A 12,597-nucleotide genomic window follows, 5' to 3' on the forward strand; every position below is an offset into this window, starting at 1 on the left:
TATGGCAACGATGTCTGCTCTTGATGCTTCTATTTAATATTTTAGCACGTGCAATAAAGCAAAATACACCAAAAAACTATAAATATTAGATAACGAGTTGTAACTCTTTTCATTCACAGAAAATATTATTGTGATGTTTAAAATAAAAATTTTCTGCACACAAACTACTAAAATGTAGAAGGGAATTTAATAAAGTTACAGGATAGTCTATATACCAATTAACTTTATTTGTATATAATTGTAATAAAAAGTACCCAAACAAAATGTTTTAATTGTAAAATACAGTAGCATAAAAATACATATCTGGAAATATTTTTGAATATGCCATACTTCTCATGTGAAAGCTACAAATTATTTCTGTGAGGAATTAATGATGATTTAAATAAATGAAAGATATACCATGTCTGTAAATATGAAAATTTCATATTATTACTGTGACTGTTCTTCATAAATTGATATGCAGATTCTAGTCAGATTCCTTACCAAATTCCCAAGCAATTATTTAAAATATATAGAGAAGATAATTCTAAAATTGATGTGGAGGTAATGAGGATACAGAATAGGTAATTCAGTCTTTAAAAATATCAAAATTAAAGGTCTTAGTTACTTGATTTCAAGGGTTACTATAAAACTACAGAAAGAAGAGAGCATGGTATTAGTGTATGGAACTAAATAAATGGAATTAAGTAGAGTGTTCAGAAATAGACCTTCATATATTTAATAAACTGATTTTGACAAAAATGCCAAGTAAATACAATAGAGGAAAAATATTTTCACAAACGTTGAAATAATCGGGTATCCATATAAGAAATAAATGAAATTCACTTATCCATAACCCTTCCAGAAATTGACATAACCAGGATAATAAAGCTTCAGAAGAAAACAGAAGTGTATTTTCTTGAATAGAAAATAAAAAGCACAAATTATGAAATAAAATAATAAAATGAGTAGACAAGCAGATACTGGAGGAAATATATTACAACACATATTTGTGACCAAAAGCTTTTATCCAATATATGTAATAAATGGTATGCAAATTAATGATAAAATAATTAACAACTCAATATAAAATGAGTTGAAGGCTTGAACACTCTTGACAAATTAATATATGCAAATGGCCTATAAACACGTGCAAAGATGTTCAACATAAATGGTCAATATGTAAATCTAAACTGAATCCACAATGAAATATCAGTTCACTCCCACCAGAATGGCTGAACCAAAAAATATGACAAAGCAAAATGTTGGTGAGGCTAAGTATCCTCTGACCTATTAATTGCCAGCGAGAGTATAAAATTCCTTACTCACTTTGAGAAATTGCAAAGCAATTTCTTATAAATTAAATATATATCTACTATTTAACACAGTGTTTTAATTCCTAGGTAGTTACATAAACAAAATCATCGAATAGACTTAGAAAAGAATGTGGAACCCTTCTTCGTGATTTACGATATACAATACAGAAACCATCCAAATGACCAATACCAGAAGTATAGACAAGCAAGTCATGGTATGTATCCATCCAGTGACACACTATTAAGCAACAACAAACAATAAACAATAATAATTGCATACAACCTCACTTATGTAAATATGCAAAATATCAGCAGTGGATCTCAACTATGTATAATCATCATGAATTGATCTTGAAAATGTTATGGTAAGAGAAAAAGCCAGACAAAAATGAATAGTGTACTTACTGCATGAATCCAAACTGAAAATTTATCTATGATGATTGAAAACAGTTGCCAACATGGGGAGAAACTGACTGGAGAGAGGCACTGTAGGACTTTCTGTGGAAAGAGAATAGAAATACACTACAACTTGTTTGGGGTGATGGTTTACAGGCCTGTAAAAACTCACCTAAATGACCACTTAAAATTTATGCATTTTTTCAGCAATAATTCAAAGAAAAACTTGAAGTTTTAAATACATAAAACTGTATAAATATTAAAATATATATCTATAGGTAATAGAAAATCTTCATTCTGGTTATGCTTATATGTTGGGTGAAATGTCAGCAATAATAACAAAATACCTTCTTTGAAAATTTCAGTTTTCTTATCTGATATGGAACAAAAATTCTTGCAACAGAGTACTGAAATGATTATTTGAATACAAACAAGGATAAAGACTGTTTCTTCACTGAATTGCCCCTGAAATCAATATTTGTAAAATACTTCTCATTATATTATCTTTTTCTTGAATAAAACCTGTTTTAAAAGTACACGTATTTTTACACACTATTAAATTTGCATGGTTAGTTACCCTCCAAAAACTCAATAATTATTCTTTTCAACTGATAACTAAGAGAGTGTGGAAACAAGAACTCCTCTGGTTAATTGCAAAGCAATGTGGTTTTCCCAACAGGGTATCTTTTCTAAGTAGTACTCTACCATCTGCAACCCTTAGGCTATAAATTCTGAAGATGGATGTAACAGCAGCTTGAAAACAGGACTTTTCAAACTGAGAGATGTTAATATTCTTTCCAGTCTTCTGGTATTTGTGTAGTAAGGCTATATCATTTTATGTATAAAATGCTTTAATCCCCAGGTAATTATATTTTACTCCTGATGCTTGAAATCATAATGAACCTGAAACCTAAGATTCTGACAAAATCGCATGCTATTTTGCTAACAAGTAGCTCGGTGGTTTTAAACCTTGCCTGACTATTATAATCAGCTGGGGTTAAAAAAAGAAAAAAGGTCTTGCCAGGAATTCATCCCAGAACAATTTAATTATAAACTTAGGAAGTCATGCAAAGGCATCAGTAATTCTTAAAACCTTACCAGTTGATTTTAATATGCAGGCAGGATGTGGAGTCACTGATAAATACTAAATGTTGATGCCTATACATATCATCAGAGGAAATAAGTGGGGAGCAGACAGGTGGGAATAAAAGTCGTGTTGTCACTAAATCCTGCACTCCTGGAAGCAATAATCAGATGGCAGAGAGCTATGATTGGCAGCCTAGAAGAATATGGGTTATACTGAGCGACAGAAAAGATGACAGCTGCAGATTGTAATAGTTGCCTGCAACTTATTGTACAAACTATTTTTATTAGTGAATTTGTTATTCTACACAAAGTGAGATTTAGGACATAAGAAAGGCCTAAAGTGGTTTTCAGGTGCATAAAAATTACCTCTCATTCAAGTTATAAAATGAGGTTTGGTTGAAGTTGTTCTTTGGTAGGGCTCAAGAATCTGCATTTTTAATCAAAGTTATTCTGATGCAGCTTGACCACAGTATATGTGTATATAAGTAATGATCTAAAGGATGATGATGCCCTACACAGAATAAATTGTGTGATTTATAAAAAGGGAAGCAGTATCATAAAAAGAATGTGACACAGAGGAAAAATGAATTAAATGAATTAAAACTACTATTTGGTCATTGTTTGGATCATGGGGACAGATCTTTCATAGCTTGGAGGTGCCTTTGTGATAGTGAGTGAGTTTTCATGAGATCTGGTCATTTAAAAGTGTGTGGCAACTTTTCCAACACTATCTGTTTTCTTCTGCTCTGGCCCTGTGATGTACCTGCTCCCCTTCACTTTCTGTCATGATTGTAAGCCTCCTAAATCCTCTGCAGAAGCTGAGCAGTTGCCAGCACTGTTTACTGTAAAGCCAGTGGAACAATGAGCTAATTTTATTTATAAATTATCCAGTATCAGATATTGCTTTATAGCAATGCAAGAATAGCATAATAGAAAATTGGTACCAGGAATGGGGTGTTGCTATAAAGATACCTGAAAATGTGGAAGAAGCTTTGGAACTGAGTAGCGAGCAAAGATTGGAAGAGTTTGGAGGGCTGAGATGTAGACAGGAAGATGAATGAAAGTTTTAAACTTCTAAAGACTTCTTAAATGGTTGTGACCACAATGCTGATAGTGATACGGACAATGAAAGGCTAATAAGGTGTTGGGTGGAAATAAGGAGCTTATTAGGAACTGGAGCAAAAGTCACACATGTTATGTCTTAGGGAAGAACTTGGCTATATTGTGTCCATATTCTAGGGCTCTGTGCAAGTTTGAACTTCAGAGTGATATTTAGGGTATCTGGCAGAATAAATTTCTAAGCAGCAAACATTCAATATGTGGCTGGACTGCTCCTAGCAGCCTATACTTAGATGCAGGAGTAAGGAAATGATTTGAAGTTGGAATTTATATTTAAACAGGAAGCAAAGAGTAAAACTTTGGAAAATTTGCAGCCTGACCATGTGGCAGAGAAAGAAAAAGCTTTTTCAGGAGAGGAATTCAAGCAGGCTGTGAAGCAACCACTTGCTAGAAATATTTGCATAACTGAAAGGGAGCCAAATGCTAATATCCAGAACAATGAAGAAAAGGTCTCAAAGGCATTTCAGAGACCATTGCAGCAGCCCCTCCCAACACAGGCCCAAAAGCTGAGAATGGAAGAGTGGTTTAATGGGCCGGGGCAAGGGCCCCATTTGCTCTGTGCAGCCTCGGGACACTGTGTCCCACATTCCAGCAGCTTCAGCTCTGGGTATAAGGGGCCCAGGTACAGCTCAGGCTGCCACTGTGGAGAATGTAAGCCCTAAGCCTTGACAGCTTACATGTGGTGTTAAGCCTGCAGGTGTGCAGAGTGCGAGAGTGGTGGATTCTAAAGAAATGCCTGGGTGTCCAAGGCAGAAGCCTGCAGCAGGGACAGAGCCCTCACAGAGAACCTCTGCAAGGCCAGTGCAAAAGGGAAATGTCAGGTAGTAGGTCTCCACTGGGGCACTGCCTAGTGGAGCTGTGAGAATGGGGCCACTGTCCTTTAGACCTGAGCATGGTAGAGCCATCAACAGCTTGCACCTTGTGCCTGGAAAAGCCACAGGCACTTAAATCCAATCATGAGAGCAGCCTCAAAGGCAGCAAGCACTCTGCAAAGCCAAGGTAGTGGAGCTGCCTAAGGACTTGAGAGCCTGCCCCTTGCAGCAGTGTGCCTGGATGTGGGACATGGAGACAAAGGAAATTATTTTGGAGCTTTAAGATTTAATGACTGACTGCCCTGTTGGGTTTTGAATTTACACAGGGCCCGTAGCCCCTTTCTTTTGGCTGATTTCTCCTTTTTAGAATGGGGATGTTTACCCAATGCCTATACCCCAAATGTATCTTGGTAAATAACATATGATAGAAGTAAATTAATTAATTTTGACTCATTTGATTTAATTCATGTCTTCATTCAATTGAATATTTGTTTTGTCTCCCTTCTATGCCAATAGTGGCCAGATGTGGTTGCAATCAGAATCACCTGGGGAATGTTTTAATAAACACTGATATTTGGATCTCACATTTAGGGATATACCAGGGCAAAGCCTGGGAAGTGGGAAGTTTTTAAAACATCCTCAGGTAAATATTAATATGAAGCAAATTTTGAGAACAACTGCTTTATGTTCAAGTAAATTGGGCTATTAACATTATTCAACAAATTGAGAGTTATGTGTTAAGAATTGTTCTAAAGAATTTGAAATACTAAATGAGCCTTGGTTTCATAATATTTTAGAATATTGTCAAATTACTCTAATGTGGATAAGCTGAGTATTTCTTAGATAAAATAAAACAGTAATTTAACAGAGTACTACAAAATTATAGTTAGTATAGTTGTAATTTTGCACATTGGATCCTTTTTCCCACTTTTTCTCTACTCAGGAAACTAAGTCCCTCTCTAGCCAATATTGGAGCGTGTTTGTTTTATTTTTCAGCAGAAGTATACTGATTTACCTAAAACTTCTTTAGAAAAGTATAAAATATTTCAGAGCCATTCACAATCTAAAGTTCTGTGTAAGTGATAAATAAAAATCACCTGTGTTTGACTCCATTCTCATTGATCATATTGCAGTTCTATTAAGATCTTTTGACTCCAGAGACTATTCACCTGCCAAACATTTAAATAAAAGACATTTCTAAGGGAGCATAACTGCACATAATCATGCTATTTCATTTTAGGTGTATGGCCATAAAAAAATTTTGCTCCTGCAAAATGACAGAAATAATAGTATTATTAATCTAAATTAAAAGGTAATATATTTTCTCTGTTTTGTGATGTTTTAAAAATAAATAAAAACTAGACTATATTTATTTTAAACTTACTCACTTTAAAAAATATTTTGGTATGTCTTTACTGTGTATATTTGATATGGGATAAATAAAAAAGTATATAGTTTGGGTTATAGTAGTACTCCTTATCCTTGAGGGATGTGTTCCAAGACCCCCAGAGAATTCATGAAAGCATGGATAGTACCGAACTGTAAATATACTGATTTTGTATAACTTACGATAGAATTTAATGTATAAATTAGGCACAATAAGAGATTAACAACTGTAACTGATAATAAAATAGAATAATTATAATAATATACTGTAATAAAAATTATGTGAATGCAGCCTCTCTTTCTCTTTCTCAAAATGTCTTGTTTTATTTTCACCTTCCTTGAGATGGTCTGAGATGACAGAATGCCTACGAAATTAGATGAAATGAGGTGAATGATGTAGGCATTGGGATGTAGTGTTTTCTACTACTGACTCCACATCCCTGAATCTGTGTAACCATCCCTTACTTGCAGTAAATGGCGTGGTGTCACTAGTTTCAGGGGATCCCTTGCTAAATTCTTTCTATAGGCTCAATGCTTTCTGGTGCAACACATTGCCATAAATCAGAACATGTTTCTGTTTATGTCTTCCACCCACACATGCAATGTCTTTTCCATCTTAACTAAGCACTTACCAAGCACTATTACTGTAACTGTTGCAGTTTGAGGTGTGACAGGAAAACTAGCACAAATATCTCTCTCTTTTACGATTTCATGGATAGAGGATTTGCTCTTACTGTAGATCTTAGAAATCTACAGCACACAATGATTTTCCCTTCACCTTTCATTTAAAGGAAGCACTTTGTGGCTTCTCTTTGGCATATCCCGATTGCCAGCATCACTAGTGTTGTGCTTTGAGGCCATTCTTAAGCAAAATAAGGGTTACTGGAGCACAAGTACTTCAGTACTGAGACAGTCAATCTGATAACCAAGATGGCTCTTAACTAGCAGCAGGGAATGTAGACGACAGTGTGGAGATTCCGGGCAAAGAGATGATTCACATCCTGAGCAGGAGGAAGCAGAAGAGCAGGAGATTTCATAATTCTACCCAGAATGATGCACAATTTAAAACTTGTGAATTGTTTATTTCTGAAATTTTATGTTTAATATTTTCAGACCACGGTTGACTGGTTAACTGAAACTGCAGGAAGCAAAATCGTGGATAAGAGGGGACTACTGTGTGTGCCATTTTCCCACATTTTAAAGACTGGCATTAAATGATTTTATAAAATATTGCTATGAGTTATTAAAAAATCAAAAAAGTAAAATTCAAGCAAAATCATAACTAAAACCTAAAAATGCCTGTGATAGTTAATTTTAGGTGTCAATTTGAATAGATTAGGGAATACCTACAGAACTGATAAAGCATTACTTCCATGTGTGTCTGAAAGTGTTTCCAGATGAAGTAGGCCTGTGAGTCAGTGGACTGAAAGAGTGGGGAAGATCTGTCCTCCATGCAGGCAGGTACCATTTAATCAGCTGGGGGATTGGGTACAACAAAATAGCAGAGCGAGGGGGGGCGGTTCTTTTCTTTCTCTCCTGAAGCTGGGGCATGCTCCTCCTCCTGCCCTTGTGCATTAGGCCATAGGACTCTACAGCTTCCTCAGCTTCCATAATAATGGAAGCCAATTTCCCTAATACATGCTCTATCTATCTATCTATCTGTCATCTATCATCTATCCCTTATTGGTTCTTTCTCCCTGGAGAACCCTGATAACATAGTGCCTAATATATTTATTCATTAGCTGAATAAAAGCTGAAGAAAGGCAACTCTTTCATCCTGGGTAACACACGGAGATGCCATCACTAAAAAAATAAAACAAAATTGCAAGGCATGGTGGCACAGGCCTGTAGTCTTAGCCACTTGGGAGGCAAAGGTAGGATGATTGCCTGAGCCCAGGAAATTTGGTGCTGCAGTGAGCTAGATGGCACCACTGCATTTTAGCCTGGGTGACAGAACAAGACCCTGCCTCTTCGAAAAAGAAAAAGTGGGCAGGTGGGCAGGGCATGATGGCTCATGCCTGTAATCCCAACATTTCAATAGTCAAGGCAAGTGGATTTCTTGAGCTCTGGAGTTCCAGACCAGCCTGGGCAACATAGCAAAACCCTGTCCCTACAAAAAATAGAAAAATTAGCCAGACATGGTTGCACATACCTGTAGTCCCAGCTACTTGGGAGACAGAGGTGGAAGGATTGCTTGAACCTGGGAGGTCGAGGTTGCAGTGAGCCAAGATGGCACTACTGTACTCCAGCCTGGTCAGCAGAGTGAGACTCTGTCTCAAAAAAAAAAAGAGAAAAGACAAGAAAAAACTCTTAATATAAGATGGAAAATTTATTGGAAATTTTTAGTTACTAAAACTGTGGGGTTTGCATTTATATCCTTTTCCAAATAAAAATATTTTAAATGATATGCAACATACATGGAAGACAATAGTAAACTACGTTATAACTTGTCACAAAGCTGGAAATATGTTATTTTACATGCATGTCACAAGCAATAGGTTGGTTATTATAAATACTATGGTAGTTAATGTTAGGTGTCAATTTGACTGGATTGACGAATGCCTACATGGCTGGTGAAGCACTTTTTCTGGGTGTGTCTTACCAGGGTGTTTCCAGAGGATACTGATACATGAGTCAGTGGACACAGAGAGGAAGACCTGTCCTCAAGATGGGCAGTCACCATCCAATCTGCTGGGGGCCTGGCTGGGACAAACAAGCAGAAGAGGGATTTTCTGTCTCTCCTCTCTCTCCTCTCTCTCTCTCTCTCTCTCTCCGTTTACTGTCTTCCTTCTGAAGTGGGATGCCGTTTTTCCTCCTGCCTTTGGACATCAGACTCCAGCTTCTTTGGTTTTTGGACTCTGGGACTTGTACCAGAGGCCTCCCGGGAGCTCTCAGGCTTTTGGCCTCAGACTGGGGGCTGCACTATTGGCTTACCTGGTTCTCTGGCTTCCAGACTGAGCCACACTATTGACTTCTCTGGTTCTCCAACTTGCAGACAGCCTATCCCAGGACTTCATCTCTGTGATAGTGTACATCAATTTCCCCTTACAAATCCCCTCTTATATATCCTAGTGGTTCTGTCTTTCTTGGAGGACGCTAATACAAATTTATACCATAAACCTCCTAAGGTAACATAATTGTAATACTCCCGTATAGTCACTCTAAAAATGTATAATACTGTCAAGAAACTTTAAAATACATACTAATAAAAGCCTCTAATAAAGAATAATAATATTAGAACCGGGTAACTCAGAAATTTAAAAGTTATATGTTTTTTTCGGCTTACTAAAATTTTTTCGCTGTTTTCAGAATTTGTTCAGAGCAAATACTGCTTCCAAACAGCACATCCCTATTTCACACTTTTAATTTACTTTCTCCCAAATAGAGATCTTTTATAAATATCTAAACTATCCACATAAAATATAGTTGAAATGAAACTAGACAAAATGTTGCTGTCATTTAAAAAACTCAAGTTTTTGAGCATCCAAACAAAATTAAAATAAAAATTTCATAGTACAAATCATAAATAAATCAAAACAATTATGTGTATAACAGGAAAACAAAGTAGTGGGACATTAAACCAAAGCTAGCTTAATAGCATGTCCTATGTATTTAAGTACTATACCATTTAATATGAATAATTTTATTTAAATGTATAAACAGTATAATTATCCATTACTTCAGCATATTCATTTTTTATTGTCTTTCATTTAAGTAAAACATGGTTCTAATAATTTTTGAAATATTGCAAATATCATGCTCCTATTTTTTTTTTTTTTTTTTTTAGACAATCTCACTCTGTCACCCGGGCTGGAGTGCAGTGGCACAGTCTCGGCTCACTGCAACCTCTGCCTCCCAGGATCAAGTGATTCTCCTGCCTCAGCCTCCTGAGTAGCTGGGGTTACAGGCACATGCCACCACACCCTCATGTCTCTGTTTTTATGAAGCCACAATTGTAGATACAATTTTTGAATTACATATAATTTACATTTTGATCCTAAATATTTTCACTGTAATATCAAGTTTTGATTCCTGGTACCATCCCCCCAGTAGGGTTAAAAACTTTTAAAAGTAATGTATAATACTGAGGCAATGAGAGCAGCAGACTGGCAAAGAGAAAAAAGGAAGAGCAGTTCTGAACTTTATATACCTCAATTAGTGGAATATTTCTAGGAGCTGTTTGCTCTCATTTTAAACAAATGTCTAACACCTTTCCTGCACGGGCACATCCTCTCCTCAATCATTGATCTTTCTTCAGTGATAAAAGTGACTAAACTGAAAAAAAAAAAAAAATTCTCCCTCAGGAGGCTGTTGTGATGTCTATTTCAAGGCGGACCACCCCTCCCCAGTGGCCTTGACAGTGCTCACAGCAGGATTATAAGGGAGGTCCATGGGACCTAATAGAATCCATTACCTCTTTGCCATAACAACACCTTAAAATTGCCAGGAAATGATCCAAAGAGGCGGGTAATAACTACAACTAATGGCTCATCTCCTGAGAGACTGGCAGGGGTAACTGCTTTGTGCTTTACATCTCTGTAGTCTTGTGACCTTCAAACACCAGCAGAAATCTCGGCATCCCACATCATTACTCTTCACCTAAGCCTTTATACTGATTTAATTATGATCACAACATGCCATACCAATCTGACTCCAAAGCTCTTAAAATCTACCTCTGAGATTCAGTTTTCTTTAGCAATTCTAGAATTCAAATTCTAGAACTTATAATTCTCCCTAAATTCTAACCCTCTTCTCTTGATATTTGTAGTGACTCTAATCCCCACGTAAGTGATTAATCTAACACTCTGGGTTTAACCATCTCACTTCCAATAGTAATTATCTTTACCCCAATTCAGCTACCCATTCTACTGACCATAGCCTAGACCATAGCCTAGACTCCATCATTACCAGTAGCAGCAACCCTCCAATGTCTTGACTTCAAGGATCCCACCATACTATCATGACATCCAGTCTTTCTGGCTCATTCCATCTAGTACCCCAAAGCCAACCCAGTTTTATCTCAGTGGGATTATCAACCTATTGATTTAGCTTAGTTATCTATTACTGACATATGCATTATCTATTACTTTCCTAATGTGCTTATCGGCCTTTTAATCCAGCATAGATTCCTGACTCATTATTGTCATTTTATTGCACAGTGTATAAACTTCTTGGCCCAATTTTTCCTCAGTGTTACTTTCCTAGTTAAAATTCAGCCCATCTTAATCCCAACTGAAACCCAGACATCTGGTCCTATCTGTAGAAAATGATATAATCATGGTGCTAGTTATCACTGTAATTTTTAATGTAAAACTCAAGTTGCTCTTCAGCACTGTTAGCCATTCACAATATTTTCCTAGCCATTCATTCTCCATTTATCCAAGAATATTGCTTCACAACATCTCTCTCCCCATACTTAGATTATTTCAGAGAGTAAAGAGAAACAAAAAGTACTGTTCTCTTCATTCCATATCAACCTATATCTCTATTATTACATAAAAACTGAGATTTACATTCCTATTAAAATGGATAAAATGTGCTTATTCCTAAGGGCAGTGATTCACCTTAGAACAACTTTTATTCTTGCCTATTCAAGGACTCTGCTCCTGTGAATATCCTGTCTCTGTCAAACTTGCTGAATACACACACACACACACACACACACACACACACACAGAGATAGAAAGAGAGAGAGAGAATCCTGTAATAGTTTTAATCCTAAAGAAACACATTGAAAAAAGAGTCTCACTCCTTGACTTTCTTCCTACTATGGTCCCATGTATACACACTCCTCCTCCAAATGGAATGCTATGAAATAGCTTTCTATACACACTGTCTATACTTTTTCAGTAACCATTCTCACTTGAACTCATTCCAGTTAGGTTTTAGACCCATCCAGGCCACTGAAACTGTTCTTATCAAGGTCATAAAGAAATTGTATCTTGCCAAAACCAATAATCAATTTCAGACTGCATCCAACACTTAACTGTCAGAAGCATTTGATATAGTCAACCATTCCTTTTTGGAAACAATTTCTTCACTTGGCTTCCAGAACATTACATTCAGCTGGTTTTATTATTAATTTACTAACAGTGCCTCTTTCTATCAAAGTCAGAGGTTATTTTCTTATTTTACGCCATAGTGCTTTCAGGAAATCTAATGAAATTTATGAATTTCTTTAGAATATTTTTAAATGCGTAGGTTTATCAAGGAAAAATTCATATCAATACTAGTTTCCAAAGATGTACTTTCAAATCTTTGGTGTGCTAGTAGATATGCTTCTTTATGAATGCATTAAATAAGAAGATCTAGTAGTGGGTCTACTATTTTGAACTTGTGATAAGCATAAGTATCTTAAGTATCATAATAATAAAGAACAGCAATGTGATATGAAGTTATCTGTGATTACTATTGATGAAGTCATAGAATTGCTAACATTACTACAGTCTTTGCTTATACTTGTATTTGAAAAAATTGCTACATCACAATTAATGATTTGTAAA

The 12,597-nt window shown here is 36.1% G+C and overlaps 1 long non-coding RNA gene across 1 annotated transcript; it reads right to left on the minus strand.

Annotated features, from left to right (window-relative positions):
* Nucleotides 1-213: 213 nt before the first annotated feature.
* Nucleotides 214-10,770, minus strand: LOC129144612 (uncharacterized). The gene is made up of 3 exons (XR_008549064.2): nucleotides 10,509-10,770; nucleotides 8,247-8,364; nucleotides 214-1,793 (listed from the first exon to the last, which is right to left on the minus strand). It is a non-coding gene; the product is annotated as an uncharacterized LOC129144612 (long non-coding RNA).
* Nucleotides 10,771-12,597: the final 1,827 nt, after the last annotated feature.

Source organism: Pan troglodytes, chromosome 6 (assembly GCF_028858775.2).
Source record: "Pan troglodytes isolate AG18354 chromosome 6, NHGRI_mPanTro3-v2.0_pri, whole genome shotgun sequence".
Classification (NCBI taxonomy): domain Eukaryota; kingdom Metazoa; phylum Chordata; class Mammalia; order Primates; family Hominidae; genus Pan; species Pan troglodytes.